The 16,031-nt window shown below is 42.0% G+C and overlaps 3 non-coding genes and 1 pseudogene across 3 annotated transcripts; 1 reads left to right on the forward strand and 3 right to left on the reverse strand.

The window, feature by feature from the left end:
* Positions 1-1,431: 1,431 nt before the first annotated feature.
* TRNAI-AAU lies at positions 1,432-1,505 on the reverse strand. Its single transcript has one exon. It is a non-coding gene; the product is annotated as a tRNA-Ile (tRNA).
* Positions 1,506-1,590: 85 nt separating this feature from the next.
* LOC118855976 lies at positions 1,591-2,061 on the reverse strand (annotated as a pseudogene).
* A 375-nt stretch (positions 2,062-2,436) lies between these two features.
* Positions 2,437-2,510, reverse strand: TRNAI-AAU. Its single transcript has one exon. It is a non-coding gene; the product is annotated as a tRNA-Ile (tRNA).
* A 5,680-nt stretch (positions 2,511-8,190) lies between these two features.
* TRNAM-CAU lies at positions 8,191-8,262 on the forward strand. The gene has a single exon. It is a non-coding gene; the product is annotated as a tRNA-Met (tRNA).
* Positions 8,263-16,031: the final 7,769 nt, after the last annotated feature.

Genomic DNA, 16,031 nt, shown 5'->3' on the forward strand with positions numbered 1-16,031 from the left:
TTCTCTTTGAGGTATAGACCTAGTAGCAGGCCGATCCTACTTAGCTCCTTGCACCCTTTGCATGGAATAGTGCAATATCATTCCAGAACAATCACTGGAGACTAGTAGTTGGTTGTATGCACCAGCCTGGCAGGCCAGTTGTCCCTCCTGGGGGCTCCAGGCTGGGGGTTCCTGCAAGGCAAAGGTTGAGCAGACTTAGAGGGGGCTGGGGCTCCTGCAAGACAAAGGATGGACGGAGTAGAGGGGGCTGGGTAGAGGGGGAGTGTCTCTTTCCAGGCTCGAGTCTGTCCAGGCCCCACCGTCTCCCCTCGTTGCTCTGAGAAGGTTTCTCTTCATTCCCACAGCATCTGGTAACTGTTCTCTGGGTCACTCCAGCCCCTGAAAAGCTAGATAGCTAGCTCTAGGTCTCCATCCAAGTCGGCGCTCTTGCTTGGAGTTAAAGGAGGACTAGAAAAATCCTTGCTGAGTTCCCAATCCTACCAACTTATCCTAAGGATGGTGTTCACTGCTGAGCAACTAGGACAATCCAGTTTCCGCCCATTTCCTAATTCCTTTGTAAAGGATTTCTCTCACTGCCCAGGCAATGCATTTGCGGAAGGATGTCAGCAAACGTGCTTCAGTGGCTACTCGGGGTAAGGAGACTTCCTGTGTTTCAACGAACGAGATGTGGATGCCCGTGGACTGGGAGGAAGAGCTAAACAAATTGTGGTTCGTGAGGGTCATGGGCCACGACGGTGCTGTAAGAAACAACGAAAAAGCACGAACAACTGCAGAGAAGCATGGAATGATTTCCACACTCTGAGGCAGAGCGAAGTAAGCAGAGACAAGAAAACAGTATTCACACGGACTAGCACAATGTCAGTGGAAAGAGTAACCGCAAGTGAATGTTGCAAAATTACAAAGAATGTGGCCCCAAAGAAGAGATCTAAGAAGACATCTTGGCCTTCACTCTTTTTGCGGAAGTGTCGGAGGTCCACGAGTATGGAACGTTGCACGTATTTTCAGAGTTCTTCAATGTATGTTCAATTTTGCTAGTGTTTTCCCATTCCTCCTCTTTTTTTTCTGTAATGACTACTGCACGTTTAATGGGTTGGTTTTGTGGAAGAGTGACTGGGGGGAGGAAAGAGGAAGAAATTCTGGTGACCTGAAAGGTATCAATAAAAAGTGTATTTTAAAAAGTGTAAGTAAGAGGGCGCTCTACGGCTTTTCTCACTCCCGCCCCCGCCCCACCTGCTACAGTGAGAGACACAGGTGATTCAGCAAGATTTGACCCTTACCCACCGTTGTGATTAGCTATCCCAGGTATCAAATTGTGTTGGTTGCGTTGACTCCCACGGGCTGTGGCAGTAGGGGGTTTACAGGTGAGTTCGCTGTGCTTCATTCAGGCCAGTAGAGAGTGGGATTTCTGCGAACGTCCCAGGTAAAAGAAGCTGGCCCGTACGGGGATCGAACCCGCGACCTTGGCGCTATTAGCACCACGCTCTAACCAACTGAGCCAACCGGCCCCTCGTGGCCCTTTTTTTCTTTTCAAATTTTTTTTTATACTGGAAAACTTTTTATTGTAGGTGGGGTGGTATAGCTGGACACAGTTTAGATGATTCCAATTTTGTTGGCAACATGTAAAGCATCGTAGTCTGGAGCAAGTCAGACATAGGCCTTCTTCTCTCCATCAGGCCGGATCAGTGTGTTGACCTTGGCCACATCGATGTCATACAGCTTCTTTACAATCTGCTTTATCTGATGCTTGTTGGCTTTGACGTCCACAATGAAGACTAGGGTGTTGTCCTCAATCCTCTTCATAGCAGACTCAGTGGTCAAGGGGAACTTAATGATGGCATAGTGATCCAGCTTATTTCTCCAAGGGGCACTTTTCCGAGGGTATTTGGGCTACCTTCGAAGTCTTAGTGTCTTGGGTCGCCGAAAGGTGGGGGATGTTCGGATCTTCTTCTTTTTGTGGCTGTGGACACCCTTCAACACCGCCTTCTTGGCCTTCAAGGCTTTGGACTTGGCCTCTGTCTTGGGGGGGACAACGGCTTCCTTCTTCGCCTTCGGCGCCATCTTGGGGGAAAGGGATGGCCCCTCTTTGACGCAAAGTCCCCAGCAACAAGACACCAAAGGCTTCTTGGATTTCTAGGATGGTTATTCCCTTGGCCAGATAAATCCACTGAAGCCGGCTTCAGACTGCTTGAGGACTCCTCCTCTACTTTTTGGCACTCCAGAACGTGCCTCCCATTAATTGATTGTTTTTTCAAAGCGCAGAGGCTGTGCAGAAAGGCGAAATTACGTATTCTCTTGGTATGGCGTCAGGATGACCTGAATTCAAATTTGGCCTCAGACACTCAACTGTGGCAGTAGGGGGTTTATAAGTGCGTTCCCTGTGTTTTATTCAGTCCAGTAGAGAGTGGGATTTCTGCGAACGTCCCAGGTAAAAGAAGCCGGCCCGTACGGGGATCGAACCCGCGACCTTGGCGTTATTAGCACCACGCTCTAACCAACTGAGCTAACCGGCCCGCAACGATACAACTTTTCGTCAAAGCATTCACGAGAACTACCATAAAGTCCTGTCCTGACTCTAAGATTGCTGTTTATTTTTAGTCGATAAGTTCACTACTTCAACATTTATGAAAAGGACTACTACAGGCCAATCATTCTCCTAAGCCTTGAGTATACAAAACAAGGCAAAAGACAAATAAACTCACAATCTAACAGAGCCGACAACAAGCAAACAAACATGCGCAACAAGTCCTATATGTTATAAATTAGAAATAATTAAGACGGGGAAAGTCCTAGAATTAAGAAGGATTGGGAAAGGCTTCCTGTACAATATGCGATTTTCGTTGGGAATGAAAGCCAGGGAAGCCAGTAGTCATACAGGAGGAGGGAAAGCATTCCAGGCATGGGGGCAGTTTGGTGGGAATTATCCAGTAGTGAGGCTTGAAAGGGCGAAATCTGCGATATGAGAAGGGGGTAGGGACTCAAGAGAAGAAGATAGTGAAGAGTAATATTGGTTCACCAAGGCAGTAAGATGGTCTGGAGAGGAGAGTGTAGCTAGAGCCAACAAGATCCCTGGGAGAAAACTGAGGAGTTGAAGGATTGAAGTGTGTAGAAACACCAGGGTTGTTAAGGGAAGGCAGAGGAAGAAGTGAAAAGCCAAGGGAGTGAGTTTAGATTAGGAATTTTAGAATTCGTGGAATCCAGAGGTGGTGCATTTGTGACTGATTACAAGATCAAGGGTATGAACATCTTTGTGCGTGGGTAAGGTAAGATGGAGGAGTAAGTCGTCAGAAGTGAGTAGATTCATGAACTGAGTGGTTAGAGTATTTGAAAGAGAAATGATATGTATTTTGAAGCCCACCCCTATCCCCCTCCAAGTATGAGGGCAGGAGTGGAAGAGGAAAGGAAAATTCACACCAGGTACCAAACTCATTGATGAAGACAAGTGAACAGGAGATCTATAAACAAGAGCTACCAGTATTTTGATTAGGTAGTAGGCATGAAATACATAACCCTCAAAGAAGGAGATGTTACTGAGTGGTAGAGACTGGGGGAGAATGTGGAAGTAGCAAAGAGGAAAACATAGTATTCTAACTCTGCTGTCTCAATCAGTGAGTCAAGGGAAATGAATAAAGATGTAGTCACTACTGAAAGGAAGGGGAGCCAGGTTTCAGTAACAGCTAGAACATTGAAAAAGTGGGAGAGGATTGTGCTTGATAACGCTACTTCTGCAGCCAGTTACCATTTGAGGACTTCTCTTGCCTGGCTCTTAACAACAGAAGCCTTTTCATTAACAGTTTTTCTTCCTGAGTGAATTGCCTTTTGAAATGCAGTGTGTGGGAGGACAGGCACAATCTTGAACTGATTTTTGGTGGTGCAAGGGAATAGTATTTGGGAACTTTGCACCAAAAATCAATAAAGTAACTGACCACTACTACCCACATACCTTAAAGTGGTCCAAGACAGAGAGACAATGGCACACATATGTAGGCAAATATTTATAGAAACACCTTTTGCAGTAATAAATAACTGGAAACAAAGAGGAAGGAACATCCATTGATTGCAGAACATGCTGAATGAGTAGAAGGGAATATTATTTTGCTATAAGAAATGGTGAAGGGGAAGAAATAATATACACATTCAATTGGGTATCTTACCCCACAGGAAAGAAGGAGGAAGGAGATAAAAAAGGGGGGATGATAGAAGGGAGGGCAGATAGGGGGAGGAGGTAATCAAAAGTAAACACTTTTGAAAAGGGACAGGGTGAAGGGAGAAAATTGGGTAAAAGGGGATAGGATAGGAAGGAGCAAAATATAGTTAGTCTTCCACAACATGAGGATTGTGGAAGGGTTTTGCATAATGGTACACATGTCCTATGTTGAATTGCTTGCCTTCTTAGGGAGGGTGGGTGAGGAGGGAAGATGGGAGAGAATTTGGATCTCAAAATTTTAAAAGAAGATGTTCATAAAACAAGTTTTTACATGCAACTAGGAAATAAGGTATACAGGCAATGGGGCATAAACATCTATCTTGCCCCACAAGAAAGTAAGGGAAAAGGGGATGGGGAGGAGTGGGGTGACAGAAGGGAGGGCTGACTGGGGAATGGGGCAATCAGAATATATCTTGGAGTGGGGGAGGGTAGAAATGGGGAGAAAATTTGTAATTCAAACTCTTGTGAAAATTAATGCTAAACATATTAAATAAATAAATAATTATTTAAAAAAAATTAAGAAATGGTGAAGGGGGATGGATTCAAAGAATCCTTGGGAAGACTTAGAGGAAATGAGGCAGAATTAGGGAGCAGAACTAGGAGAACAATTTATACAATGATTTAAATAATGGAAAGAAAAATAACTTTCAAAGATTTCATTAGATGGCCAAGATGCCAGAAGACTGATCATGAACCTTTCTTCCTACATCCTGGAACAGAGGCAGTGAATGACAGCCAGACTGAAACACACATTTTCAGAACCAGCCAAGCTTGTTTTACTATATTTAGTTATTAAAAGGGAGATCCTTTATTTCCTTTTTCTTTGCTGGAGGAAGGAGCTATGGGAGGTTAGGTATGAGGAATGATTTTGAAAAAGAAAAGAAAAAAAAGAGCAACATCGAAAAGGGTTGTTTTTTTTTTAACTCCAGAAGTGAGTAGAAGGAAGTTCAGAAGGGGACACAGACAAGCAGGGCAGTTTTGTTGCCATCATGTTAAATTTAATATACACTTTAAAATAGTAGATGTAATAAAATTCGATTTCATAGGCAATCATCTCTTTATGTCTTCCTCTTGAAATTTTCATGTTGTTAGTGTTTTTAAATTCATAATTTAAAGATAAGACTATGTCAACTTGAATCAATGCTGTATTCTCCATTGTGACTAAGTAATTCTTCTTTTGATAACTGTTCAAGGGACTGGAAGTGTTACATTCCTTTATAAACTCTAACCTGAACCATATTCAACCTACTCTTTGCAGAAACAGAGGCAAACCTAAATAATTAGAGAAATATTACTTACTCATAGGTAGATAAAGCCAATATACTAAAAATGACACTAACACCAAAATTAATTTACTTATTAATTTGGATGGCCTCATCTTTTTAAAACAATCAGATCAGAACATTGCTAGGCATATAACACAAGGAGACTATTTTTTTAATTTAAATTTATTTATTTAACATATTTGGTTTTCAGCATTGATTTTCACAACAGTTTGAATTACAAATTTTCTCCCCATTTCTACCCTCCCCCCCACTCCAAGATGGCTTATATTCTGGTTGCCCTATTCCCCAGTCAGCCCTCCCCTCTATCACCCCCCTCCCCTCTCATCCCCTTTTCCCTTCCTTTCTTGTAGGGCAAGATAAATTTCTACTCTCCATTGCCTGTGTATCTTATTTTTTAGTTGCATACAAAAACTTTTTTTGTTTTTGAACATCTGATTTTAAAACTTTGAGTTTCGGAGACTATTTTTTTTTTAAAAAAAGATTCCGTTTGCACCAAAATATTCATATGATTAAGCAATGCTTTTTTTTAATGATGCATAGAAATTAATCCAACTGTTTGCTTAAATTTTAAGAGACTAAACAATAGCTTTTACTCAGAGAATTCACCTAGTGACAATTTATATTTGTTTTGCTTTTGGTAGGGCAATTGCGGTTAAGTGACTTGCCCAAGGTCACACAGCTAGTACACATGTCAAGTGTCTGAGCCCAAATTTGAACTGAGGTCCCCCTGACTCCAGGGCTGGTGCTGTACTCACTGTGCCACCTAGATGTCCCTTGCACCAAAATATTCATAGTAATCATTTTTGCAGTAACAGGGAACTCTAATCACAGTGGAAGCCCATCCGGCGAATCAAGGTAGGCTATATCAATATCAGGGATTATGTCTGGGCTGTAAGAAATGTGGCCTACAATGACCATACAAAAGAATGAGAAGACATATATAAGCTGCTACAAAGTAAAACAGCAGAACCAAGAAATCAACACACACGATGTCTACAGCAACATAAATGGAACGAAAATAAGAATTTCATCACAAAGACACTTTGGACTGGTATGCTTAGCGTGTGTGTGTGTGTGTGTGAGCCTTTGGCAGTCTGGCAAAGCATAGAAACACTTTTTCAGAGTAGTATTTTAAAATGAATAAAATAAAAATAAATATTATTATCAAGGGAACTAATTAAATTGAAATATTTTCCTCAAAACGTTTTTTAAGTTCAAGAATTCATTAAATTCTGTTTCAAGCTGAATAAATATTCAGGGAATGTCATAGCTGAAATGGATCTTGGAAGTTATCATTTTGTACAGATGAGGAAAGAGACAGTTCTGCCCAAGCAGGGGTCCTAGGAAAGTATATAAAAAGCACAACTAACGAAAGCAATTTGACCAAAAGTAGCGACATTCTGAGCATAGATGACACTGATGCGTTTTGGGGTTGCAGGGACCCCAAAATATCGAGGTTCAGGGCGGAGTTGTCCGGAAAGAATACAAGGACTCAGGCAGTCTTCCGGTCAAATGGCAAAAAGTTGATTATAATGCTAATAAAGGTGGGCAAAGCCCCTTTGGGGAACTCTTATATAGAAAAAGTACAGGGAATGGTGTGCCAAGTATGCTAATTAGATGGTGAACGTACATTTTCTGTACCTTGGGCACAGGTGTCATTCACTACTGGCATGGGTGTGGGGGGGGAGGGTGGGTTCTAAGGGTCTGCAACAAGGTCTGTTACAAGGTAGCTCAGGGAGTTGATGTCTATGCCTTGACATCTGGATTGTGTACAGCAACTATGGGAATCAGTACATGATAGTTCTGCTGGTAAGTCCTGTTCATACAAGGGAAATTCTAGAGAGGTCAGCTTGTTCTTGTAACAGGGAGAGATAGTTTGCCTCAATGGAGCCCACTCATGAGTTATTGCAAGAGATAGGGTCTTTGGGCTGGGCAGAGAGAGACGGTCCTAGGGCTAGGGTCTTAGCACCGCATCAATACTGTGGTGCCTTTTCTTCTCTCCTCCTTCTTTTATGGTTATCTTTTGACTTTACATCACCTAGGTTTTCTCCTGTACTTTTCTCACTTCCCCTTGCAGAGAGCTATCCTTTATAACAAAGACTTGCTTTTTAAAAAAGAGGAGAAAAATGTCGAGATAAAGAATAAAACAACAAAAAAAAGGGAAGACAAGAAGTAAAGAAAAGGAAGAAGGGGGAAACTTCTTTAAGTTCGATGGAGAAGTTGAAAAACAATTTTGAATTGATATCCAATGTTCCACATCGGAACCCTTTATCTCTAAAGAAGCAGTGAGAAAGTGCATTCTTTTGACGCATCACCCCTTCTTAGGAGTTATCTGGTCTTCCTGATGCCTTTGAGGGGAAAGTGCCCGTGGTGCTGTAAGAGATTGAGTGGGGCATGTGAAGAAGAGAGCAGAAAGACTTTTATCTGGAAAGTTTTCGGGTTTCTCCAGAAGGTACCTCAGTTGTACTGGAATTGGCAGAGGGGGCATGAGAGGAGTGCCATAAGCCACATTTGCGAGTGAAGTTTGACTTGAGGGTCGTGGTTTCCAAGACTAGGGTGTGATAGGGTGCGTTCTGAGTTGTGTTAGATCTGAGCCTAAACCTAACCATGAATCACAAGAGAAGAGAGATCCCAAAATAGTAGGAAATGGGTAGAATGGAATCTACTTGAGGTCAACCGTTAAAGGTAGTACCGTGGGGAAGCAGAGTGGCGCAGCGGAAGCGTGCTGGGCCCATAACCCAGAGGTCGATGGATCGAAACCATCCTCTGCTAGTTCCTTTTTCAGAACATTTCTAAATGTATCGAGCTGCCGCAGTTTCACGAAAATATTACATAAATCTTTACTTTTGACAGCTACTGGCTGTGTACTATGAAAATATTCCTGAATCTCTCTTTCTCAGCCTTAGTTTCTCCATCTATAAAATGAAAGAGTTGGACTCCGTGATCTCCAAGGTCATTTCCAGCTCTAAATCTATGAGCCTATGGTCTGGAGGTTTCTCTAAGCCTCAGCTCAGTGTCCCACTCCATGCTCAACCTTTCTGTCCTGGAAATCCTTAATATTAGCTCTCTAGTGCTCTCTGAGCTGACCTTCCAGTTTGACTTGAGAAGGGGACTCCTTGAAAAGTTTCACCATCTCCCCCTCTCAGAAATCCTACTCCTTAATACTCTCAGAGAGGTGGAGGAGATATATAAGACCTCTGGAGACAAGAGCTGCTAAGTCGGTAAGTGATATTTTCTGAGCCAACCCAATGCAGTAGTGTAGGAGGAAGCCTTTGGCTGCTATGCTTCCCACCCACAGGATCAGTGGCATTGGGCATCCTGTTACATAGGGACTGAGCTTATGGGAACCAAATGGTCTGCACCTAAGGCTTAACAGGGCTAAAGGAAGGGCTTTGGGACAGAGGATACCTAGCCCTTCAGAGAATTTAGCAAGGGAGCTTTTAAGTATCCCATGAATGCTTTCAATCATTTCTGATGACTGGGGGTGATAGGCACAATGGAGGTGCTGAATAATTGGTCAAGATGAAAGTAGCTTAGCTAATGAAGCTCCTGTGAAATAGGTACCTCTGTCACCATATATCTTTTAGGACCGCCCCCACACAATAATGGAATGTTTGTTTTTTTTTCTAAAAGCATTTCTATTATCCCAGAAGCTGTGGCAGTATGAGAGAGGAACCCTTCCACCTACTGGGAAAACATACAGATCATAACCCAAACATAACTGTAACCAAGGGCAAGGGGCAATTGATTGAAGTCGATCTGCCAGGATTCAAAGGGTGTATCTGGGAGAGGAAACTGGCCACAAGCAGGTTTCAGAGGCTTGGATGCATTGTGCTTGGGGCAGGTGGGACACATCTCATAGGCAGTGACGGTGGCTCTGTGAAAACTCCCCAACCAATATTTTCAAGCTAGCTCCACTAGTTTGTCAGGTCCCCAAGGGCTGAATGAATGAAGGTCTTCCATCATAGAGAGAAATAAGTTCTTAGGGAGTACTATAAGTCCACTTGGTCCCATAGTCCTATCAAATTTACATGCCTCCTTTTGAAGCTTCTTTTATGTTAATAGGATTTTACTCAGCCAGTCTCTAACCTGAGAATGACAAAACAGCAGGCCAGATGCAAAGTGCCAGTTATCAGGAAGCCTTTTAATTAATTAGTTTCATCATAAGGAACAGGTTTGCAGATCAGGAATTCTCCTGATCAGAATTCCACCTTGCTGAAGTGAAGAAAGAGATTATATACATAAATCACCAGTGGGAAGGGAGGGGGGAAGGTGGATTACAAACAATCCTTCCCAAGGCCAGAGTGGTTTTCCATGACAAATCCACAAATGGAAGACAATACAACAGTTCTGGAGTCCTTATGGAGCAATACCGCTCAAGTCCTTGAGGGCCATTACTTAGTGGGTCACAGGACCAGAGTTCTGTGACGGGAACAGGTTCTACAATCTTTGATTTGCTTCACTTCAGGTACACAGGCAGAAGGATGCCAGTGATTGTGAGCTTTGTCAAGGTTTGACTGATCAGTTCAAGCTGCATTGTGAGTCTGACTCACAAGCTGGAAAAAGGCAATTCTGCAAAATCTAGTCTATTCGTATATTCATTACACATATCACGTTGATTAGTATAAAAATCAGAATTCCGTCTGCATCAATATATAACTTGCTTTCCCTCCACAAGCTGCAGTGAATGTCTATTACCTCTAGAATGCAATATAACATCCTCTATTTTGCATTTAAAATCCATAATTCCATAAGCTGGCCCCTTCTTGCCTTTCCCGATTCCCTTCCATCGCTCTAGGATCCAGCCAGCCACAGTGGTGTACTTGCACTTCCTGAAATAGCACACTCCCTCTCCCATTGCTGAACCCTTGCATTGCTCATCCCTTATGCTTGAAGTGCTCTGTTCCCATGCCCTCCACTTTTTTCCTGGCTTCCTTTGACTCTCCACTGAAAGCCTACCTCCTGTAGGCAGCCTTTCCTGGTCCCACCAGCTGCTGATGTCTTCCTGTTTTAGATAATTTTTCATCTGTTCTGTATCTCTCATATATTTACCTAGTTATGCACATATGGTCTCTACCATTATAATGAATGCTCCTTGATAGTAGAGAACAGTTTTGTTTTGTTTTTCCTTTCTTCCTATCCCCAGAGCCAGTCTCATAGTAAATGTTTAAAAAATGTCTTTTGACTGCCTATGCATATGATTCTCAGATTTATATATCTAGCCCTAGTCTCTAATGAGATGTAGTTGCTGCTATTTGTCCTTGGTTCTTGAAGGAGGACCATGACATCAGGGAGATGACATCATGGCTTGCAAATGACTTGGATTTAAATGAGGAAGAGCTGTGAAAGTCACCAGCCTCCCTTTCGGTGGTGTGGAAAAACTCTTTGCTTAATTTGTAATGAAGTTTTGGCTGAGGAGAGCAGGAAACCAGCCAAACTAAAATGACATCTTAATACCAAGCATGCAGTGTACTGAAATATATCAAAGGAATGTTTCTGTATGACCTTTAAAATATTCAAATAAAGAAAAACATTGTTGTGAGAAATTTGTTAGTCAACACAAAGTATTTACTTGTATCTTATGAAACTTCTTATTTAGTTGCAAAAACTAAAAATCCCTATGCTATAGGAGATCTCAGGTTACCTGCTGCTATTAAAATGTCAGAAATAGTTCATGGGAAAAAGTATGGGGATAAAATTCACAAAATTATTTTATTGAATGATATTTTTTCCAAAAGAATTTCTGAATTTAGTAATGACCAATTCCAGCAGCTTATTGCCAGACTTAAGGGAAGTGTCAGAAGATTTTTTTTCAGATTTTGAGAAATAATACCTTTCCTTGAAAAAAATAGAAAGGAAGCTTTCATTAACAGAAGAGCAGATAAGGAAAAAAAATGCTTATTCCAAGACCAGCTTGGTCTCAAAAGATGGTGAATCTTGGCAATAGAAAGTCATAACAATGTTCTTTATGATTTTCTTGCAGTTGGAATACAACAGCCTGAAATAGAATTGTATTGAAATTGAAACCCAGAAACCAAACTGGATTTCATATATACACAGGGAAAGAATCCACCACCAATTTGCCAGTGACAACCATCCACTGACTTTTTTCTGGAGTCCTTTAGATAAGGTTTCTATCATTTGCTTATACTTCAATGCTCTCACACCATGATCTTCCTAATGAATATGGAGAGCAGGGGGAGATGTCCAGTATAGATGGAGTGATTCTTGCTACTCTCATTTTGCTTTATTTTCAGCTTGTTCTCACAATAATCAGTCTCATCTTCCTCCTACAGGCAACCTTCCATGCCATAAATCCCCATGACCGGAAGGGCCCTTAGGGATCTTGGGAAGCAGCTGGTTGATTACTGTGCTGTGGGGCTGTGCCCCACAAACATCTACTTCTTTCGTACAACTACACTCAGGGAAATACAGATCCAATCTTGAAGCCAGGAAAACCTGAGCTGATGTCCCATTTAACAAATCCTAGTCATGAGATCCTGGGAAAATTACTTAATCTCTCAGTTCCCCAAGCAACTCTCTAAGATTATACATAGTAGAAAAAGGTTCACACTTGTATTGGTAGAGAGAAATAACTTACTTAGGGAATTTTGATTCCTGTGAAATCATAGGCCAAGTATAGATTACCTATATAGAAATCCTATTTCAGATATCTATTTTTAAAAGGCTATGTTCCAATTTTCCCACATCCTCTCCAGCATTTATCATTTTCCTGTTTTGTCATTTTAGCCAATCTGACAGGAGAGATGTGGTACCTAAGAGTTGTTTTGATTTGCATTTCTCTAATCAGTAGTGATTTCGAGCATTTTTTCATATGCCTATAAATACCTTTAATTTCTTCCTCTGAAAACTGCCTGTTCATATCCTTTGACCATTTCTCAATTGAGGAATACTACACAATATTTAAATGCTTCTGCAGGAACAAGATTAGTGCAAGCAGCTTATGAAGGGAGACTGTCAAGGATAGGAAAAAATTATGTCTATTACTTCCAAAAATTGACATACAGGAAATATGATAATTTATTCATCTATATAAGAGTAAGAGCCAATTCACTGGTTGACAAAATATGTCATTACATCAATGAGTAGGAACAGTTTGGTTTGGAAAAGAATTTCAAATGATCACCTACCTAATGAAATAGTGCTACAAATCCTAAACAAGAAGAGAAATACAAGTCAACATAGCTCTGAGAATTTTCCTTACTACCAGCAAATTGATAAAGATGGCAAAAGGTGGGAATAGTCACTATTGGGAAGACATGAACAATAATGCACTGGTGGTGGAACTGGAAATTGCTTGGATCATTCTGGAAAACAATTAGAAATTATGTATCAAAAGTCACTGAAGTATTCATACTCTCATTACATACAATGCAGCCATGGAAATCTTCCAAAACATCATTCCTTTTGGTTGGCTTTTTGAATAACTCTACTAGGGTAAATACACAGCAATATTGGGTTAAAAGACATCCTTTTATTTTTACTGAATACTGAGAGATTGCTCTCCAAAAGGATTCCAAGTTTGCAATTAGATCAGAAATCAATGGATATACCTGTATTTCTGCTATCTCAGCAGTACAGGATTTCATTGATTTTAGTTTTTGTTATTGTTGTGGTTATTATTATTAGCTAATTTAATGAGTGGGAAATCTATATACCTCAAGGTAGTTTTAATTTTCATTTCTTTGATTATGAAATGGATCTGAGCTGTCCCCCCACCCCCATTTATTATGAACGCTTTATATTTCCTTCTTTTAAATTGTGTTCTCATAATGTTGGGCCATTTATCCAGTTTGGACTCAAAATTACCACGGTAACTTTTTAATAGTCCGAGACAGCTAGAGCACTGGGTCTGGAGTCGGAAATATCTGAGTTCAAATTCAGCCTTAGACACTAGCTGTGTGACCCTGGGCAAGTCGGTTAAACTTTTTTGCCTCCATTTCCTCATCTGTAAAATGAGCTGGAGAAGGATATGGCTAACCACTCCAGTATCTTTGCCAAGAAAACCCCAGATAGGGTTGCAAAGAGTCTGAAATGACTGAAAAAACAAAAAGATAGACTAAGAAGTAGAGACCTTTCTTTTCCCAGCCTCTCCACTCAATATTCAGTGCCTCTTCCCTCTTAACCTTTCCCAGTCCATCTTAGACACTGTCTTTTATTCTGGAAAAACAGTATCCACTTTGGTTTGCCATTTTAACTCTAAAGAATGCCATCTCACTAGCTTATGCAGAGTTGCTAGCAGGAGGCACATGATTTAGATTAGACAACATTAGTGTGTAATAAACTCATAGAATAATATCCTCCATCAGTTGATTGGTTTTAGCAAAGTGTGATTGTCAGTAAGACAATTAGGATTCAACCTAAACACAAATCAGGAAATGCAGAAGAGGCTGGGATAAGGTGAGGGGAGGGTGATGTGGTTTGTCAAGGCTTCACTTAGGGTCCAGCACTTTGCTCTCAAAAAAAGAAAGTATTGTGAAAAGGGCAATCCAAGAGGGAAGGTATTTCAGGCACTAAAGAATTTTTGAGACAATGGGTGGACCAACTCTTCATAGAAATTACATTTCTTCATGCCTTGGAACAAAAAATAAAAGCATCTTCCCCACCATCCAAACTACCTCTCCATTAATGTCAAAGAGTAGAAAGCATGGCTGCTCAGATGGATGCAACAATAATAAAAGAAGACAGGAGAGAATTCTTCTGTTTTTCCTAACTGAGGGGAATGATCTTTGAATAGGAAAAGAGGGAGAGAAAATGGTTAACAGACAAGTGAGACCTAAGAGAAGTGAGAAGAGAGAACTTCTCATAACGGTCAACAGCCAAAGTCCATTTCAACGAAGAGAAATTAGGATCTTGCCTAGGAGCAGAGAACATCTTTTCCTTCCAGGGCCCCTGAAATCTACCCGGATTTCCATCACCTCTGGCTCTTATCAGCCTACCCTCATGCAAGGCCAAGCCCACATTGTGCAGCCATTTTGCACCTCCTGAGACTACAATTCTACTGGTCTTGGGCAACCCACAAGTCTTCCCACCCCCAAACTTCCACAGCTCTAGATTCCAGCAATTGGTTACACATCTACACATCCTGATCACAATCCAGCAGCTGACAAAATGATTTCCCCTTTCCATAGTTCCAACTGTCCACCTCCACAGGTCTGGTCTCAAACAGTTGGCAGGCAGGCAGGGCAAACATCTGCATCCAGTTTCCTACCTACAAGATGATCAGCTCTCATAAAAACGCTGCAGTCACCAAATCCCAGCTTCTTTGAAAGAGGAAGGGAACCCAGAGTTGGAGCAGTCTCCAGGTGGATAGTAAGCCCCTTCCTAGGCAATGAGACTATTTGTCTTCTGTAGGAGAGCAGAAACAAAAGGGGAATGTCCCTTGTCACCTGAGGAAGTAATGCGCCCCGGGATTCTGACTCCCAGATGACTCCTCTGGAAGTCACTTGTCCTGAAAGGAAGATCACCAAAGGATCTCCCCCTGGTCTGATGCAAGCAGAACAAAAGACATAACATTGTGTTGAAACACAAGGGGCAGACTATATTGACTTTGATGTTTGCGTTTTGGCAATCCTTCCCCGGGAAAGAATAGCTAAGCCATCTCCCAAGTGAAAGGGTCCAGGCCCCTTTGAGCAGAGGAGAGGGTGAAGACTTCTTACTGTAGCAAATGGAATCGCTGGTCTGTACGTAGTAAAGACAGAGAATGGCGCTGGGGAGGCGGGATGGTGCTGAAGCTAACCCTCTTTGGGTTGTAGCTAGGATCCTTGATTTCAGGACACATCGGAGAGGTCTGGTGACCACAAACGAAGTACTTTCGCTAGTGGGTTCTGCACAGTACTTTTGCAATCCGGTGCCCCCTGAGTCCCGTGGTCTTCAGGTCTGTGGAGTAGATGAATGCAACCTCGGACGGGAAGATCTGGGCATTCCTTGGTAATTTCCAGTATCAAATGCCTTACGACTCTCTTCCCTCTCTTTTAGGACTCAGTTCTTTTTAAAAGCCCTCGATGCTTCGCACTGCAAATTCCAGGTCTGTTTCTCGCTCAGTAGTCTGCCCTTCCCACAGAGACTTGGAGTGTTTCCCTGATATCACAGTGTTTTATTTCAGGAATCAAATATAACTTCAAAAGACTGGAATTACCTTACCCTGCCCCTCCCCACCAAAAGAAGTTGGGGGTGGCAATGAAGGAGGGGAAGAGTGTGTTTGGAAACAAAAGTCTAGCTCTGGGAACTTTCCAGTGGAAAGTGGTCCCACTGATCGTTGGACAGTGAAGCTATGTGACTCCTCAAACTATCCTGGTCCCTGGCCTCCAGGATCCAAGAAGAGTTGAGAGCAGAGGTGACCCCAGCTCATCTGGGCCAGGCTGTTGTTTTCTTTTTAGGATGGGCTTAGAGAGTACCAGCTGTTTTGTCCTGGAAAGTGTCTCCCGCGTTAAGATAAATTGTGTGCTCATCTTCGGCAGGTCGTGAGTTTGGAAATGGAGTTGAACTGAAATGTGAAGAGCGAAATGCGAAATTGCTTT

The sequence above is a fragment of the Trichosurus vulpecula genome, chromosome 7 (assembly GCF_011100635.1).
Source record: "Trichosurus vulpecula isolate mTriVul1 chromosome 7, mTriVul1.pri, whole genome shotgun sequence".
Lineage (NCBI taxonomy): Eukaryota > Metazoa > Chordata > Mammalia > Diprotodontia > Phalangeridae > Trichosurus > Trichosurus vulpecula.